The following is a 21,037-nucleotide window of genomic DNA, read 5'->3' as shown; positions in this document are numbered from 1 at the left end:
TCACTGCTTTTTTACAAGCAAAACCTGACTTCCTCCCCTACCACCACCCCACAACTGAGCCCACATCCAACTTTCTGCTTGTTACCTCTGTGAAGGAGCAAAGGGTGAAGAAACCACCTAGCAGGACTGAGGAAAATCACATCATGTACTTTTCTCCAACATCTTTAATAGGCGAATGACAATGAACTTCAAGGATGGTCTTAATCGGGGAAGAGAATTCTTGAATGGTACATGTGGAAGCAGAGAGGCAATCCTACCCTGACCTGGGAGATCTCAGGAGTTTATGGGTTGACTGCATGTAGAAGAGTGTATGTAAATTTTATTTGGAGAAACCATCTCCTTCTTCTCTGCTTTTCTGCCTCTCTGAGTCACTGCCCAAGAAGCAGCCATGCTGAGGAAGAAAGCGGGACATGTGGAGTTCGGGCACCACCAGCCGACTCCCTCACCGCACCCCACTCCCAGCCCTCCAGTTAAGAGCTGCATGCACCATGCTCTCACAAATATCTGTCCCGGAGTCATAGCTCACTACACAGTGCCTAAGAAGATGAAAATGTCAGGCTAGTCAAGTGCTTGATTGCAGCCACTTGCTTGAGGTACAAGATTCAATTTCCTTTACGCAAAATAAGCCATTCTTGGGAATCAAAAATTCATACCACATTTTGTGTAAATCTGATGGGAAATTTTATCTGGGGAAATTCTTGCAACTTAAGATATGCAAATTCACTATTTGATTGTAATGCCAACCCATGATCCAGTGCTACTACCCTGCCTCTTATAAGATGAGAGGCTATAAACACCAGTATATTAAAAATGTATTCACCAAAGTAAAATTAGTGCTCAACAGACTCTTATTTTTCTAGAATTTTATTTCTCAGATGGATTGGTATAATTTTTAATGGTACGTATTGCCAGCCTATAATAAATATGTAAGCCCATCAAAACCTGATAGAAAACTCCATTAGATAATACACTGGGAACTGGGGATTGATTCTATACTAGCCCCAGGGGATGCCCCTCGTGACCTAATAGAATGTTTCCAATTCTAATTTATCTGGTTCTGTGAAATCAATTTTTCTACAAACTATAACCAGTACATGAGTGTTTTGCAAAAACTAATCGTATTGGCATAATAAGCATGTCAAGTTACGGTGAAATGGACATTCTGTTGTTCTTTTATTGAAACTAATGGGCTAGCATTAGAAGGAATAAAATACTGGAAATGACAACAGTTTATGGCTTTGTTTTTTTTAGCTTTTTAAATTTGATGGTACAGCATATTGGCTCTCAATCTCCTTTTATGAGTATTTGAGTTTGACCCTGTTAAAAATGACAAAGAAATTGCTAGGAAGAAACATTTTCTCACTATCTTACCCTCAGCAGTGCAGTCAAGAAATAGCCATGCTATGGCATCTTCATCTGCAAGGTTCATATGTCAGCAGCTGCTGCTGGGAAGGTTCAATGAGGGAAAAGAGTTACGAGGATAAGTCTTCTGCTTTGTAATATTGACAAATTAGCCGATCACAGCTCTTCGTCTCAAAAATGCTTCTACCCAAGGAGAATCAGATGAAATTGAAGTTGGTCATGCCAACCCAGGATGACCTTGAAGGAAATAGATCTCTCTGTTTACCAGGCAAAAGAGATTACAGTGGACTCATCAGTCAGGAGGCCACCAGTGTCATAGATTTACCTTACTCATTTGAACTTCCCAGGCATTGGAAGCTAAATCCTGATTGTTAATTATGATTGTTGTCATTATTTAATGGGATTCGGAAGCCTCTCTCAAAACGGATGGGCTTTCATGTTTGATACTTTCACAATTGTGGCTGATAATTTGGGGATTATATATTTAGTTTGACTCCCCCATGAGCCTATAAGTTCTATGAAGGTAGAATTACATTTGGCATTTCTAACTATACAGCTCCAGTTGCTAGCAAGGTGCTCAGTAAGCAGAGGGTCCAGTTTGTTCAATAACAGTTTTCACATGTTGTCCTGACATAATGATTAAAATATACAGTCACTCTCTCAGTAACTATGTGTTAGATGGATGAACGGATGAGCCAACACTTGGCCATGCTTGGAAATGACACTGGGCTTTTATCAAAAGAAACTGGATTGAGTTGTAGCTCTGCCCCATATCAGTTATATGACTTGGACAAGTGACTTAAGCTCTTTCCTTCACAGTGAAATAGGAAAAAGAAAAATATGATGTCTGTCACATTGTAATTTCTCAATAAATATTTATTTTCTTCTTTTTTTTTTTTCTTCTTTTTTTGAAACGGAGTCTCGCTCTGTTGCCCAAGCTGGAGTGCAGTGGCGCAATCTTGGCTCACTGCAAGCTCCGCCTCCCAGGTTCATGCCATTCTCCTGCCTCAGCCTCCCGAGTAGCTAGTACTACAGGCGCCCACCACCACGCCTGGCTAATTTTTTGTATTTTTTAGTAGAGATGGGGTTTCACCGTGTTAACCAGCATGGTCTCGATCTCCTGACCTCATAATCCGCCCGTCTCGGCCGCCTAAAGTGCTGGGATTACAGGTGTGAGCCACCACGCCCAGCTATTTTCTTCTTTAATTAAGGCAGCACTATCCAACACAGGAATATTTCATTGTATTGCACTTCCCTTTATTGCATGTTGCAGATATTGCTCTTTTTTTTAAACAAATTGTATGTTTATGGCAACGCCACGTCAAGCATTTTTCCAGCAACGTGTACTCTCCTCATGTCTCTGTGTCACATTTTAGTAATTCTCATATTTCAAACTTTTTCATCATTATCAAATTGGTTATAATGATCTGTGATCAGCCTTTGATGTTACTATTGTAATTGTCTTGGGGTGCCATGAAACATGCTCATATAAGATGGTAAAAATTCATAAATGTGTGGCTCTGACTGCTCCAACTGACTATTTCCCATTTCACTCCCTCGCCTCAGGCCTCTCTATTCCCTGAGACACAACAATATTGAAATTAGGTCAATTAACAACCCTAAAACAGCCTCTATGTGTTCAAGTGAAAAGAATAGTTGCATGTCTCTCACCTCAAATCAAAATCTAGAAATGATTAAGTTTAGGGAGGAAGACATATTGAAAGCTGAGACAGGCCAAAACTAGGCCTTTTGTGCCAAACAGTTAGCCAAGTTGTGAATGCAAAGGAAATTAAAAGTGCTACTCCAGTGAATACATGAATGATAAGAAGGTGAAATAGCCTCATTGCCAATATGGAGAAAGTTTCAGTGGTCTGGATAGAAGAGCAAACCTTACAACATTCTTTTGAGCCAAAGCCTAATCCAGATCAAGGCCCTAACTCTCTTTGACTCTATGAAGGCTGAGAGAGGTTAGGAAGCTGCAGAAGAAAAGTGGGAAGTTGGCAGAGGTTGGTTCATGAGGTTTAAGAAAAGAAACTGTCTCTATAACATAAAAGTGCAAGGTGAAGCAGCAAGTGCTGATATACAAGCTGCAGCAAGTTATCCAGAAGATCTAGGTAAGATAATTGATGAAGGTGGCTATACTAAATAACAGATCTTCAATGTAGAGGAAGTAGCCTTTTATTGCAAGAAGATGTCATCTAGGACTTTCCTAGCTAGAGAGGAGAAATCAATGTATGGTTTCAAAGCTTCAAAGCACAGGCTGACTCTCTTGTTAGGGGCTAATGCAGCTGGTGGCTTGAAGTAGAACAGTGCTCACTTACCATTCTGAAAGTCCTAGGGCCCTTAAGAATTATGCTAAATCTACTCTGCCTGTGCTCTCTCAAAAGAACAACACAAGAGCATGTCTATTTACACCAAGGTTTATTGAATATTTTAAGCTAACTGTTGAGACCTACTGCTCAGAAAAAAAAAATATGTATATCTTTCAAAATATTGCTGCTCATTGACAATGTAACTCATCAACCAAGAGCTCTGATGGAGATGTAAAAAGAGGTTTATATTGTTTTTATGCCTGCTAACACGACATCCATTCTACAGCCTATGGATCAAGAAGTAATTTTCACTTTCAAGTCTTATTATTTAAGAAATATATTTCATAAGGCTTCAGCTACCACAGACAGTTATTCCTCTGATGGATCTGGGCAAAGTAAATTAAAAGCCTTTGGAAAAGATTCACCATTGTAGACGTCTTTAAAAACATTCATGATTCACGGGAGGAGGTCAACATACCAACATTAACAGGAGTCACGAAAAGTTGATTCCAACTCTCCACTCGTGATGTCCATGTCCCAGGCAGCAATAAGGAAGAAAGAAGAAAGAAGGATACATCCCCTGAGTTTCAAGAGACTTTCCGTTAGTCCCATAAATATTTCCACTTACACTTCATTGATGAAGATCTAGTCTCATAGCCCCATCTACCTACAAGGGCAGTTGGGAAGTGTAGTCTTTTAGCCAGGCACATTGTTACTCCAAATAAAGTGAAGGCTCTATTATTAGGAAGGGAATGAAAAGGATGTTGAGATAGGCATTCCTGCTGCAAGGGGTTCAAGACTTCAGTGGAGGAAGCAACTGCAGATGCAATGGAAATAGCAAGAGAACTAGATTTAGAAGTGGAACCTGAAGATGCAACTGAATTGCTGCAATCTCATAATAAAACTGGAACAAATGAGGAGGTGCTTCTTCAGGATGAGCAAAGAAAGTGAAAATGCTCTAAGCATTGCTGAAATGACCACAGAGGATTTAGAATACTACATAAACTGAATTGATAAAGCAGTGGCAAAGTTTGAGAGGATTGACTCCAATTTTGTAAGAATTTCTACAGTGGGTAAAATGCTATCAAACAGCATTGCATGCTATACAGAAATCTTTCCTGAATGAAAGAGTCAATCAATGCAGCAAACTTACTTGTGGTCTTAATTTAAGAAACTACCACAGCCACCCAAACCTTCAGCAACCACCACCCTAGTCAGTCAGCAGCCATCAACATCGAGGCAAGACCCTCCATCAGCGAAAACAGATGATCATTAACATATTTGAGCAATAAAGTATTTTTAATTAAGGTACATACATTTCTTATATACACTGGGAAGCAAAAATTTTGTGTGACTCATTTTATTGTGATCTTTGCCTTATTACAGTGGTTTGGAACCAAATCTACAGTATCTTCAAGGTGTGTCTGTACAACTTGCTGTAATGACAAAAATATTCAGTGTCTGAACTGTACAGTATGGCACCCAACAGCCACACATGGATATTGAGCACTTGAAATGGGACTATTGCCAACCGAGAAACTGAATTTTTTTTTTGTTTTATATCGTTTTTATTAACCTAAATTTAAATAGTCACATGTTGCTTAGTGGCTGCTGTTTCAGACAGCATGGGTCTAAGGGACTCCACAGGTTTTAAAAGGCCCAAATTGGGAAATTACAGAAATGGCAAGTTATATAGAACTTTCAGTAATTGTTCTTGGATCTTCAGCCTCTAGGATTAATGAGTATATTTCAGTTCCTTTTGTGAATCATGTATTCTGGGGCTGACCAGTGTGCATTATTTTAGTAAGTTATCACCATTGGGATGATTGTTAACTTTCTTAGCACCCAGAACAGTTCTCTAAATAGCATACATCTGATATGAAATGACTTTGCCTTTTCACCCACGAGACCCCTGGGGAACCTTCGCCTTGTCAGAAGAACCATAATTTTATAACACCACTTGGCTACATTAAAACTTGTGAAGCCACCAAATGCTTTTTTACTTATGACATAAGTAACTCATAGTTGCTTGGACTTTTTCCTAGCTTTGGTGAACAATATTTTAAGCAATGTTGGTCAACCTTTTTAATTTTGGATTTAAATTTAAATTTGGGGGGAGATAAATATGTTTTGTTCAATTAAGATTTCAGATTCTCGCATTAGTCTTTGAGCAATGGATAACTGTTCCCTTAAGGAGGGAGAAAAATGGCATGGTAGATTTTCACTGGAGTCTAGAAAAAATTAAAAGGAATAATTATTTTTGACACTTTACCTGGAAAGGGGTAATCATTTAAAAACTCAGATGACTTTTCTCTGTATCCACCTACCATTTAAATTTGTAGTCATGAATCATTCATTCAAACCACAGTAGGAAATTGCATTGTGAGCTGATTTCTAAAGCATTTTGTATACATAGTAATATCAGCGCTTATGATCACTAGAGGAATCAAATGCGTACAACTGGTTACCAAATACTCGGTATTGGAAATTTCAAAAAACTGAAAGGAGACCAAATCTGTATTTTTAATTTGTTTGAATCAGCAGTAAAACTAAGTTTCTCTAAAGATAAAGCAAGTTCTTTTTTCACTACAATATGTGCGAAAGGACCAATAATACCTAATTGGGCAGGCTGGCAGACTGCTGTTAAAGACAGTTGAATTACAGCAGCTATCATTTTGTCCCTTTTAGGTTACCTTACGCGTTTTCTTCTTTATGGATGCCCAGAACTGGCCTTTCAGAATGTGCCTAGATGAGAAATTCATTTCTAGTCATTATTGCCACAACTCTAGCTAGCAAACCAGCTCTGTTCCAAATCAGGACAAAGTAAAAGCATAGATTTTTATATAGGCAAATGCAATTTTTGACTGACTCTCCTCAGAAGCCATTGCCCCTGGTTGCCGGGTCTTTGCTGATGGAAAGCCAAGCCAGGCCACATTATTGGGTAGCTCAGTGCACAGCAACAGTTAATTATTAACTCTAGTGGAGAGTGGTTCATGAGATTACTGCATATGCTGTTACAACATGATTAACTCTCTGCTCATCAATTCAATTTTTTATCATAATTGTTGCTGCAAATACGGCATAAATTTCCTGGGCACAACATTCAGTTCCACCTTATTATGCAGCACATCTTCAAAGACATGAGGTTCCATGTCTAATTTTAATTTAATTTTAGAAGTTAGCTCTCTGGCTTGCTACAAGCTGCATTCCATTTCTGATGTTATCCACAGTTCTGAGACAGACTAGAAATACCTGTGTAGACTGTGGTAGAAAAGAATAACCCTGGATCTGGAATAAAAGTGTAGTCTCAGAAATTTCCTGGCATTGTTGAGTCTGTGCTGCAACAAAGGCAGCTGGATTCCACAGCACAGTTTACATGTGGGTATCAGCATTTGTACACCCTCAGAATCTCCTATGAAGAGTATCATGCCAATTACTAGCATCTCACAATTCCCAGAACCAAGCCACTGGCCTTTCAGGAGAGAATTCAGTGTTCAGAGAAGTCCCTCTCTATTAGAGGAAATAAATAAGTTGATGCCTTTTTAATCTGAGCAGATGCAAAGAATTTCCTATGGGGGATTCTCACAAGGATGTTTGTACTTGAATGTTTTTCTGCAAGAGAGAAGGAAGAGCCTGGTGTCCTCCTGGATCAAAAGTAGGGGCTTTTCATTAATTCTTGATGAACACCTATGTATCAAATCCACATCCACTTAAAAAGGTGGAAGTTACTCTCTCGGTTTATTGGACCAGGCAAGGATTGTGGGTCTTATTGGTTCTTAACAGAGCCTCAACAAAGCCATAATTACAGAAATTCTTCCAGTACCATGGACATTATTTAGGCTTTCTATTACCTAGAATTCACACCAGGAAAATTATGTGCACATGCAAATCAGACATCTTCCTGGGATTTATTTGTTGAGTGTTGCTTGGAGAGAATTCCCACAGCATAAAAATTATGCTTGGAGAAAAGAAAATGGAAGAATCAAAGTGAATCACGCTGCTTTTTGCAGGAACAAAGCAATACAAAAAATAAAGCCTGCGAAGAACTATTTTGCTCCCCACTGCTACTCTCTTATCAAGGAATCTTCTTTCCATTTTTTGGCCAGCCTCAATGTCCAATGGTTTCTTGGACCAATACTGCCACACTTTCTGCCTCTACAGGATTTGAAAATATGCTGAAGCTAACAAACAAGGAGTCTTTATATAAGAACCAAAAGTCTTTATATAGGTACATGTTTGTGAGCGTGTGCATGAATGTGTGCACACATACACATGTGGGAGCAATGAAGGTTACTTCATGTAACCTTGTTAAGTGAAAATAACATTAAGCACCTCAAATTCAAGCTGCTAATTTGTTCCTCCATGATTTCGGGAAAACTTTGCAAAATTATCCAATTGTTCATCTAGAAAAAGAAACATTCAGGAAGAGGCAAGAAAATGATTTAAAAGAATAAAGGAGAACTTGCTATACTCAACTTTAAAACTTATTATAAAGGTGCAATAAATCAAACAGTGTGATGGCAGCACCAGGCTATACCAATGGAGCATAATGAAAGCACACACTAAAAAATTACACAGTTTCTGCCTTGAGAGAGAAAGAGCACTCATATGTGTGTGTGTGTGTGTGTGTGTTTGTGTGTGTGTGTGTGTGTGTGAGAGAGAGAGAGAGAGAGAGTTCATGATAATGTTGGAATTGTGTGATAGAGTAGAAAGAGTATGAACTTCAGAATCAGACAAATTCAAACCTAGATTTGAATTCCAGTCCTATTACTTCCTAGCTATGCACTCTTGAGCAAGTTAATACTCTTACTGAATATTAATTACCTAAAATGGAATGAGGATGGTGATATGTATCTTTAAGGTGTGAGGATTTGAAAATCAAATGATATCCTACCTGTATTAGTCAAAGTTTTTAGTTATAAGTGGCAGAGACAGTCTGGCTAATCTGAGCAGATGAGGAATTTATTCAAGGCTCTTGTGTTGCTTACAAAATTTCTGAGAAGGGCAGAGAAACAGTCTTCGGAAAAGGGAAGAACGAGGAAGACTAGGCAGCAACCAGGACCACAGAAATTCAGGCCCCCAAAGAACATGTGAGGACTGCCAGCCCTACCACTGAATCCTGGATGTCACTGCTGGCATGGCCACATATGCTCCTAGACAGCAGTTGTTGCTGGATCACTCATCCGAATGGCGTTGGCTTGGTCCACCCTCTTCGAATCAATAGATCCAGTTGTAAATTCCAGAGAGGGTCTGTTGATTGGTTGCTCCTAACCTAAGTGCAGAGGAGTCTGGGAAAATAAGTTCTTGGCATTTTCGAGTTTTATAGTGAAGGCAACCTCTCCTTGCCTAGCAAGATTCATAAGAGAGATAATTTATCAAATGCAGGATGGAATTTCAGATTCTGGGCCACCTAGAAAAGGCACAACTCCATTACAAAACATATCAAAGCACCTGATACATAACAGACATTCAGGAAATGGTGACAACTTATATTTTCACAAATCAGTGGGGGAAAGGAACAATTCTCTATTCAACAAACAGTGCTGAGACTATTTGTTATTTGGAACAAAAAAAAAAAATCTACAATTCACCAAAATAAACTCCAACTGGGTCAAAGATTAAAAGGAGACTTTTTAATCAAAGATTTAAATCTGTAAAAAATAACTTGACCCACTGTACCCATCAATTCAGCCCCCAGATCCACAGGAAAGGATGTTAATTTAAGCTCAGTGTGTTTTCCAATGGTGTCTCTTCCAGTTCTGGAAACACAGGAGAGGCCTACAGCTCATCACTTAAAACAGATTCACATGCCCCACTCTTAATTTTGCATCTGACCTCCAGTTGAAACCCTTCTCTTTTATTTACTGAAAATAAAATGTTAAAATAGTTTATCACATGCTTGACTTCTACAAGTCTTTCTTAAGATCATTCAACCAGCGTTGTGGATAATGTTACCAAGAGTGCTTGATCAGCCGGGCGCGGTGGCTCAAGCCTGTAATCCCAGCACTTTGGGAGGCCGAGACGGCGGATCACGAGGTCAGGAGATCGAGACCATCCTGGCTAACACGGTGAAACCCCGTCTCTACTAAAAAAATACAAAAAACTAGCCGGGCGAAGTGGCGGGCGCCTGTAGTCCCCCAGCTACTCGGGAGGCTGAGGCAGGAGAATGGCGTAAACTCGGGAGGCGGAGCTTGCAGTGAGCTGAGATCCGGCCACTGCACTCCAGCCTGGGCCACAGAGCGAGACTCCGTCTCAAAAAAAAAAAAAAAAAAAAAAAAGAGTGCTTGATGGCTTGGATTCTACGACTCCACTAAACTGTGGGTTTCAAAGGCAAGGAACTTGTTTTACATATCTTTTTTATTTTTTTTCTATTATGCCTGGTACAATGCTTTCAACATAGGAGGTGCTCAATCCATGATTAAGGAAGAAAACGGAATTGCTGGTTAGCTGTTTCAAAATGTCTGGTAATGGTTTCAGCTTTGAGCACTAACCCAGATAAAGTACTAACCTCTTGGATCCTCAGTTTCCTTTTCTTTAGAACAAGAAGAACACTTACATTGCCTTTACTCCCCCAAAACTTCACATAACAAATATTGATCATTTTGTGCTTGATGAAACAATTCATAGGTGATGGCTCTTAAGATCGTAGATGGACAGCTTTCCAGAAGGTGTACTACTCTTTCTCTTCTCTTATTCATAATCTTTACTGTTCCCAATTTCCATCTGCCACTCTTATGTCCAGTTCTGAAATGCTAGTCAAGGATGAGTGAGGCTGGCCAAAAATTTTTCTTTTCTAGCTATGTTTCTTGGCGGTTACATTTTTCCTCTTAATTTATTGCGTTTCTCTATTGTTAGAATAGATATGTGATCTGAAACATCAATTTCCTCATGACTTAGGCGCTTCTTGCTTTCTTTTTGTTCATCTAAAAGATCCTAATATTATTTATTTAAAGTTGAGGGAGCACTTTGTGTCTCTTGGATGCAAATAACTGAGTGTGTATATTATTATTGTTTCTATTGCCAAAAAGGAAAAACTCCATTTATTATAGATACAGTATTTTTATTTTTAAATGTTTAGAGAGAAAAAAGAAAAAAAAATTAGCCATGATATATCCCTAAATAACACAGGAGTAAGGGTTCACTGTGTCTGAAAAATTCTACTCAGCTCCAGATCTGAAAAAGGCCATTTGTCTGGCCTCTCTGATTCATCCCTGTGAATGAAAAGGACCAAAAGTCAGTTCCCTTTGGTACAAACTCTCTTTCATATTTTATTTTCTAACGCACAGCTAATTTCTAAATTAAGACCATGCTTACAAAAAGTGTTAGGAAGTTATTCACTTCAATCCATTAGTAAGTCTGTTTTTGATTGAACTTTTAAATAACTTTTGATAATTAGTACATCTTGTTTTTTGGATTTCAAATAAGATAAAAGAATCAGTTTTCTTTCTGATTTAAAATTATGCCAGATTTAGCCCAGTCAAAAGATTCCAGAATTTCTCCCAGCAAGATGAACACTTTGGGGAATTTTTTAATTCCCCACATGCGTGCTGACCATATACTCCCATTACCAAACTTTAAGTGATCAAAGTATTGAACTATATTTGTGAATAGGTCAAGGGTCAGCAAACTTTTCCCCTAAAAAGGTAGAGGGTAAATATTTCCAGCTTTGCAGCCATACGGTCTCTGTCCCAACACCTCAACTCTGCCATGATCATGCAAAAGCAGGCATTGATCATACATAAGTGATCAAGTGTGACTGTGTTGCAATAAAACTTTATTTATAGACATGGAAATTGGTATTTCATATAATTTTTACATGACATGATATACCATTCTTCTTTTGCCTTTTAAGGTGTAAATGACATAGTCTGTGGGTCATATAAAAATAGGCAGTGGGCCAGATTTAGCCGGGGGTGACAGTTTGTTGACCCCTGCTTTAAGTGAACTGGGAATGAGCTTCTTGAAAAGTTTTCACTAAATAGCATATAACATTTATTTCAGAAAAACTTCATCGTGCTTTTTCTCTGCTCTCACACCACAAAAACCAATCAACACAGAAGACTTCTGTGACCAAATGCACGGGTTTTTTTTCCCCACCACCAAGCAGTGGACACCAGCTGGGTGTCCTCCAAGTCATCTCTGACACTACCTGGAGATAGCTTCCAATTCCACCAATTGAAGGTTCAGTCACTAAAACTGGCCCCCACCTTTCACCAGTAGAACTTCTGACCCACTGGCTTCAACTTAGGGCTCCCATGACCCCTTCTTAGATTAATTTGCTGGAGGGGCTCACAGAACTCAGGGAAACACATTTACCAATGTACTATAAAAGGGATATTACAAAGGATACAGATGAAGAGCTGCACAGGACAAGCATGAGGGAAGTGGGCGGAGCTTCCGTGCCCTCCCTGCACGCACCACCCTCCAGGAACCTCAATGTGTTTGGCTACCCGGAAGCTCTCCAAACCCAGTCCTTGTGGATTTTTATGGAAGCTTCATGATGTCAGCATTGCTTCCCCAGGGTATAGGGCTGGACCCTCTCTAGAATGAGGGGGTTATAACTGGCAATCATAAAGGCAGGGAAGATTAGAGTCCTGCCTTGGGGAAAGTGAAAGGAGAGCAGGAGAAGTTCAGATAGATTCTGTCTTCTGAGGCTTAACACAGTCATCATTATAACAAAAGCCTGTAACACGGTTTATGGGAGTTATGAGCCAGAAACCATGGACAAAAATAGATAGATAGATGGATGGATGGATAGATAGATAGATAGATAGATAGATAGACAGATAGATGATAGATAAAGATATATATGTAATAGATAATACATGTATTAACACCACAGTACTGAATTCCAAACTTTACCATATCTTCCATAATTGAAGCCCAAATTTCTTCCATTTATGCCGTGTACTCATTAAAAAGAAAGATGTGGCTGGGAATGTACTGACACTGGATGTTCCCAAGTTACATGTGGGCAGTAGACCTTTGTTTGTGTTTATAAAGGAACACTTTATATACATATGCGCCTCTATATCAGAAATGTGTAACAGTAGTTGCATCCAAGGGGGCAATTAGAGGACAAGAGTGGGCAAGTGACTTACTTTTCACCATACACTATTTTGTACCTTTAGACTACTGCAACACTTACATGAAGCTCTTTTTTATATAATATATTCATTTTTTAATGTTTAAATGCTGAAAGAAATGACTAGAGGGGTCCTGAAATCGGTGCTTAATATTGTCCAAATTAAAAGAATTGCCAGTTCTGAGCATATTTTATCAGATGACCTCTAGCTGATGAAAGGAGCTTGTACCAACAGCAGAATAACAGCCTGGACTAAAAAGGTGAGCATCTTCATAAGTGCAGGGGTATATGGACAAGAAACCTCCTTAAATACAGAGGAAATTTTGATCTTTTTACAACTTTTGCCTTAAATTTTTAGAATCGCCTCACAACCTAAAGATTTTTCAGAAGGGAAAATAAACAGGTGAACACACGAAAGCAGCCCAGTGACACTTCCCCAATTTTGTCATTAATCAGTGTTTCTATACCCAAGAACCTCCAGATCAGCAGAGCATAGCACTCCCTGCATGCACTTAGAACTGGGGTCATCCTAAACATCTGTGGGACCCAGCAAGGGTGCAAACACAGGCCTCAGCTGGTGGCTCACACACTTCTCTTCCTACTCCCACTCCCTGCAGCACCAGGACAGCTGGCATGCCTGTGTGTGGACACCACAGCCTGGGTGTCCAGACTCTGTCCGCCCTATTCCCATCCTGTACAAAGAGCTGCCCCAGGCCACCTCATAAGGCTGGGATATGCACACTAGGTGAAGTTCAGGACAACAAGTTCTGGATGCTCAAAGCCCAAGAATTTGGAGCTTGGTCTATAAGGAGAGACACTGGACTCCAGTTGGGCGATTATCTTTGGTGGGACAGTTTTCTCTAAATAGGAGGACTCTGTGGGTTGTACTGCTTCTTATAACGAAACTGCTGCTAGCAAGACAGGAGGCCAAAAAGACTACATAAAACTCTAGCACCTGTGCAGTGGCTTATGCCTGTAATCCCAGCACTTTGGGAGGCCGAGGCAGGTGGATCACTTGAGGCCAGGAGTTCGAGACCAGCTGAGCCAACATGGCAAAACCCCATCTCTACTAAAAATACAAAAATTAGCCTGGCATGGTGCCTGTAATCCCAGCTACTTGGGAGACTGAGGCAGGAGAATCACCTGAACCTGGGAGGCAGAGGTTGCAGAGAGCCAAGATTGCGCCACTGCACTCCAGCCTGTGCGACAGCACAAGACTCCATCTAAAAAAAGGGGGAAGAAGAAGAAGAAGGAAAAACGAGCTAGGTTTATTCAGGAGGCTCCATGAAAAAAGAACTCTGTAGACAATAGACTTGGAAACTATATTATAGATCAGCACTGGACAACAGAAATATAATACGCACCACAAATGCAAGCCATGCATATAATTTTAAATTTGCTAGTGGCCACATGAAAAAGAAGTAAAGAGAAATAAGTAACATCAACTTTAATAATACATTTTATTTCACCCAGTATATCTAAAATATTCGTTCAACATGTAATCAAATAAAAAATTTATTGAGCTCTTTAAAAAAAAACTCTAGTACCTGTGCTCTTGCAAAAAAAAAAAAAAGAAAAAGAAAGAAAAAAGGAAGGAAGGAGGGAAGGAAGGAAGGGAGGGAGGGAGGGAGGGAGGGAGGGAGGGAGATGTTTCTCTAACTTTCCTAACAATTTCCTAACAAAGTCCCTTAATAACAAAAAAGGGTTGAAGAGATAGTAATAGAGGCTTGGGCATGAGTCCAAAGCTAAAAATTCAAAATGTCTTTAAGTCTTATATTATCTGGAAACTTCATGTGATTTTCCCCCATTCTTTTAATAATGTCCTTTCATATTTTAAAACATTTGAAATTAACTTATCACTTATGTTAATTAAACTTTTTGCCAAAAACCTTTCATTAAAAGTGGTGACCCAGGAAGGCACATCCTGTTACCCTTTCTTTTCAAGTGCTGCCAGCACCCTACTGAGTATCCCAGCTTAAAAATCACAGTGTGACCAGCTTTATAGTCTAAATTGAAAGTCGACAGAACCTCAAATCTGCCTCTGATTTCCAGGGTCAATCTCACCTATAAAAGTGAGACACAGTCAATACTGAAGCACAGGCTATAGGTTCTTTGATGGGAGAGAAAAATTAGCTTGTGTCTGCCATAATTTTATTGAAGTCCCTTGTGCTTATTTCCTTGATGGGAAAGTACTCTTCACACAACAAAATAAGACAATGAATTTTAAAGTGCCTGGAAGAGTCCTGGCTTATAGTAGGCCCTCAATAAATAGATGGAATTCTGATTTGAATCTGAAGTCTAGATAAAAACCTTTACCAACAAGTATGTTTCTGGTGGTTTAGAATGGGAGTGGATAAATTATAATTCATGAGCCAAATCCAAACCAAAGCCTGGGAGAAAAGAGAGAGCACGAGTGAGAGAGAATGCAACAGAAACTGTATGTGGCCCACAAAACCTAGAATATTTGCTGTCTGAGCCTTTGCCAACCCTTGGTTTTGGAGCAACCATGAGGGCAAATAATGCCTTAGAGATCCAGTCCCTGAAAGAAATCAGGTAGCAAACTGAGACAGTATCAGTGAGCTATTTTCACAACAGTGCTGCGTAATAAACCATCCCAATTCTCCACGTCGTAAAATAACAATGTTCATACATCTGCGGGTTAGCTGGGCTCAGCTGAAGAGGCTCTGCTGATCTTGGCTGACTTGCTTCTGCATCTGTGGGTTGGATGAGGGAATTAACACAGGCTGCGCTAGGCTGGGGAAGTTGGCTCTACACTGCAAGTTTGTGGGTCTGGCTCCCCTTTACTGCCTCATCCTCTTTGGACCAGTGGGCTAGCCAAGACATGCTCTTCTTGTGGCAGTGACAGAGGCCAAAAAAGAGTGGAAATACGTGACAGCTGTTAGGGGCCTAGACTTGGAACTAACACATTGTCATGTACTTCCCCTGGATGCCACTAGTCAAAGCAAGCCACATATGGGATCCCAAAGTGGAGCAGTGGGGAGGGATTCTCCTTCAGTAGAGGAGCTGCCTGGTCATACGACAAAGATGTGAATAGGGGAGGGTGGAAACCCTGGGTCAATAATGTAAATTTAAACTCAATTCAATACTTACTGAGCACACCAGCCAAGCATTCTTCTGGGTCCTGGGGATTTGTCAGCAAGCAAGACTGCTTATCATCCTTGCCACAGGAGCTTAATTCTAATGGGATGTGGAGGGGGTTTAATATTCCATGCTACCCCTTCTTGTTCATTTGGCTCTGGTTCACTGTGCGGGTTAGTTGTTGGCATATTTGTGGCTGGCCAGAAGGAATCATCTGGCCTTGACCAGCTTTCTGTCCTCCAGTATTCAAACTGGGCTTTGGGCAAGGTAAGTGCTCAAATAACAAATGAATGAGTGAGTGAATGAAGCATTTTTTTAATCTCTCTTTTTTAGGAATCACTGAATCCTGTCAACTTGTCTACTGGTGGAAAGGAGAAAAATGACAGAAATTCAGATCTCCAGATTAGCAGACAATGCAAGACTGGGATGCAGAGCAAATGACAAGTGACAGTGAAACTGGATTTAAGAGAATTTGAATCATTTGGGCGAGAGAGCCTGCAGATGGCACATGCTGTTCGGTGTGGAAAAATGGGTCATTGCTCCCAGAGCAATTACCATAGCCTAAAAGACCTGTGAGAAGAGCAGAGCATTTGTGCTGCAGGCTGGTTAGGGAAGAATTAGGGGAGATTTGTAGGGACTCCAACACTGTTACGACAGCACCCACGTGGCTCATGCCCACACAGGATGATAAACCAAGCTCAAGAGAGAGTGCTGCGCCCAGTGAGGTCCGTGGCCATGGCCTTCCCTGGATGAAATGAGGGCAGCCCCACTGCACAGCAGAGAACATTTGTCAAGGCTGGCCTGGGAGCACAGTGCTGCTGCCATCATGGTGCCAGAAAGCTAGAGTCTGTGGAAAACCCAGTATGCTGACATGGCCCTGGGGTGACCACAATTGCTCTGTACAGGAAGCTGGACATCTTCATTCTGGCCCCTGCTCTACTCCCTGAAAAAGGCTTCCTGACCTTAGTTTCTCTATCTGTGAAATGGGTACTGAGATACTTACTGTTTAGGTTACAGGATTTTAGTGAGGACTGGGAGAACCAGCAAGTGCAGAAACAAACCAGAAACTGTCAGCCCTCAACCAAAATAAGGATGACTCAGGGAAGATGAGTAGGATTTGGTCTCATCTCAAGCAAGCCAATGATGCTATGGGTTTGGAGAATGGATGGAATGCGTGAGGATAAAGAAACCTTCAGGATCATGAAAGAGACTGTTTTCAAAGTTGAAAATAAGACATCCTTCATATTAGGAAAAAAATAACTGTGAGAAATGGTTGTTTGAAGCTTGAAGAGTGAAAGTTTCAGAGGCCCAACTCCTTTTAGGAGGATAAGTATGGAAAAGAAGTTACTCTTGAGGGTAATTAAATGAAACAGAGAGTGAATGAGTCCAAAATGCACCTACATCCCTTTCAAATGGAAGGGAACAGAGAGCTTAAGAAAAGAGGGAAGGGGCAAGGAGGTAAAGATCAATGTTAAAAAGGTAAACATGCTCTTTTTTTTTTTTTTTTTTGAGGTGGAGTCTCGCTCTGTCGCCCAGGCTGGAGTGCAGTGGCGCAATCTCGGCTCACTGCAAGCTCCGCCTCCCGGGTTCACGCCATTCTCCTGCCTCAGCCTCCTAAGTAGCTGGGACTACAGGCGCCCGCCACCTCGCCCGGCTAGTTTTTTGTATTTTTAGTAGAGACGGGGTTTCACCATGTTAGCCAGGATGGTCTCGATCTCCTGACCTCGTGATCCGCCCGTCTCGGCCTCCCAAAGTGCTGGGATTACAGGCTTGAGCCACCGCGCCCGGCCTAAACATGCTCTTTTCTTCAAATGAGTGTGACCTCAGACATGGGGTTAGCGCAACAGGTGTGCCCCAGCCCCGTAATTCCCTTTCGAACCTAGTCACTGTATTTGCGCAGGCGCTGCCGTTGGAAAACGCTCTGCGAGCTTTCCTGGGATTGCACCTCAAGAGCTGTCACCTGTCACTACTTGTATTTCAAGCCTACCTCTTCCTCTCCCTGACCTGTGAGATGCTAAGAGGAGGAGGGATGGGGTGTCATGCAATATGGAAACCATTTTAAACATCCACTGGGCTGATGGCAACAACAAAATTTATGTAATCCATGAAAGCACAGAATGGGGTAATAAAACGGGATAAATCATTTCTCTTTGTAAAGCAAATTCTCACCAACTGCCACGCAGATCATAACATATGAGGAGCACTGCTCTTCACCTGGACGCACCTGCCCCCACCAAAAATGAAGTGCCTTGATGCCTCTGAGGATTATGCAGATGTAGGCATTATTTATACATCTGTGTGATGCATCAAGTATCCGAAGGTGTCTCCCGGCATGAGTCACAAGGCCTCTAAAAGCAATGACTCTTTTATAGGGTTTTAGATTATGGTGATTTTCCGTAAATCCTGCCAGAGTCACACAACAGGCCAAGAGCAATTAACATTAATTAAACGATCCCCATAAAGAGGTTGCCTCGCTGACACATTGATAACCTCTAAATGCACTTAGCCTGCTACATTCTTGAGGGTGTTCCTTCAGCTGCTCCAGGGGCACTGGGCAGGCTCCTGCTGCCCTGGGCGGCTGCACACACAAGTGGAACACCACTGCTCCTGCTGCAATGTGTGTGTGTAAGAACTACCTGGAGATCATGCTGAAATGAGATTCCGATTCAGGAGGTCACAGATGGCACCTGGGATTCTGCATTTCTAACAAGCTCCTTGATGAGGCTGACGCTGCTCATCCCCAGACCACACTTTGAGAAGCAACATTGCACAAGCCTGGGACACAGACCCAGGGAGTAAGAGGAGGAGGTGGCCTGGGTTGGGTACAGGAGAGCAACTCTAAACATCCAGGGCATTATTAATGTGCTGGCCTTTCCAGCCTGCTTTTCTTATCCCCTAGGAACTACCAGTGAAGAGAACCAAGCAAGCAGGATATTGTGCAGATGCTAGGGTTAACGTCAAAGCTAATCAAAACCAGCTTCAGAGAAAAGGGAGTCCAGGAATAGCTCCACCCTCAGTCCCTCTGTGTTTTGCACCTGTCTTTTAGAGAAATCACCTGGGGTTTTTCTAGAGCAAGCTATACCCCACCATTATGAACGTCTTGGAGTTGGAGCTTTTTCCAAGATGGAAGGGTGGGGACCAGAAGACAGCCTCTTTAGTGGCGCCAAGAACCCCTGTCCCTAGGCAGAGAGACACTTCTCTGTCTTTACACCGCAGGGCACAATGATGAAACCGGATTTAAAGGCTGACACACGGCCAGTAATGAGGGCCGGGGTGAGAAGTTGGGGACTATAAAGGCCAAGAAATCAGTATGTAGAGAGAGGAGGCGGGAATAATGTGAGTAGTGGGTGCGTCAGGAATGGGCAAAGGTCAAACATTGGAAAAATAGCCCAAGACGCTTTGGCAAGGACTTCCTGACTGTGGAGTGGTGACAGCTGTGAGGGGTGACCCAGTGTGGCAGCCAGCAGAAGGAAAGAGCACTCGGTCAGGGCCGGGATGGGGAATCTAGAGAAAATAGTACAGAGAGAAGTGAGGAAGCTACCAGGGCCCATCTCGGGGAGCAGATGTGAGGTTGTGACAGTCCTATAAAATTGTAGGCCAATCAGTTGTAAAATTATATCACAATGTTATAAAGATGTGCCTGCAGAAAGCATCAGTAACAATCAGGAGTGGAAGGTTTCCATTTTAATTCAGTAACGACAGGGATGAAGTTAGAAATGTCTCATGAGCCCACAGAAAGGGGTTTGGATACTTTTCTTAAAGTAACCTTGTAGCATTTCCTGATCAAACATAAATTCAAGCATGAAAATATTGGGAAAGGAAAAGGGGAACATTCACTTTGGTGGATGAGATCTTAGAAAAAGAACTCACAGGAGAAGCGGAGGAGAAGGCCCAGGGATTTTACACAGAGAATTCTTGGGATTCCTCAGAGACTGGAGTCATCTGACCAAGAAATATGCCCTTGGGTCTGTAGCCTTATTCTTCTCTCTGACACCCTTCCTCCGTGGATTTTCAGTGCAACACAAGCCAAGCTGGCTATTAATAGAGCAAGAACAATTTTACCACGGGATGTGGTGTTTAATTTAAAGAGACGTCAAAGGGTGAGGGGCAGATGGCTGGGCAGGCAGTGCCTCCCAATGACCTTGGTGAGCCCCTGACTCATCCCAAATCTCACAGATCCAGAAATGTGTTCTGACGAATGAGCCCTGAGTTGATCAAGCTTTAGTGAAAAAAGAAGAAATGGATAAGCCAGGGGCCTGCCTGTTAATTTCTAGTAGATCTATGGGTAGCTTGAGAAACGAGAACAGTTATCAGTTTGGGTGATCATTTCTGGAAAGGTGTTCGACTCAAGGGACTCAATTAGATATTTCAAGATCACCAGCATGTGGAAGATCCCAAATCTTAAAGTTCAAACAGAAAAACAAGAAAGTAATTCTCAAAACACTCCTTCCTCACATCATAGTGAAAGAATGACCAATTCTTGTTTATCCCACTCTACCTTCCCATACATTTCGTGCACCCCACTCTCCTGCAAGCACAGCTTCACTCTACCTGGTTATTTGATTGGTTTCCTAGGGCTACCTTAACAAGGTACTACGATTCAGTGGCTTAAAACCAGAAGTGTATTCTTTTCTCATAGTCTGGAGGTCAGAAGTCCTAGGTCAAGGTGCCAACAGGGCCATGCTCCCTCTGAAACCCATAGGGGAGTCCACTCTAGCCTCTTGCTAGCTTCTGCTGGCTTGCTGTCAACCTTTGGCTTTCCTTGGCTTATAGCTACCAACTCCAATCTCTGCCTTCATTGTCACACGGCATTCTCCCTGTGTGTCTCAGTGTCTCTTCTCCTCTTGTAAGGACACTAGAAGTCTATCCTACTCCATTATCTCATCTTTTATCTGCATCCGTTATCCTCACCTTAACTAATTACATCTGCAACAACCTTATTTCCAAACAAGGTCACATTCTGAGGCACTGGGGGTTAGGACTTCAACCTTTTGGGGGACATAATTCAACCCATAACATAACCATAACCATAACAGTTATGCCACAGTGTGGTTCAATTTGCAGGCCGGTGTCGAGACAACCATGGCTAAGTCCAGACCCTGCCATTAAGGATCCCACACTCTATTGAAAGATATGTATGTATACACACACACACACACACATACGTATATACATATAA

Source organism: Trachypithecus francoisi, unplaced genomic scaffold (assembly GCF_009764315.1).
Source record: "Trachypithecus francoisi isolate TF-2019V2 unplaced genomic scaffold, Tfra_2.0 Lachesis_group1, whole genome shotgun sequence".
Classification (NCBI taxonomy): Eukaryota; Metazoa; Chordata; class Mammalia; order Primates; family Cercopithecidae; genus Trachypithecus; species Trachypithecus francoisi.
Note: the sequence above shows the minus strand (reverse complement) of the source record.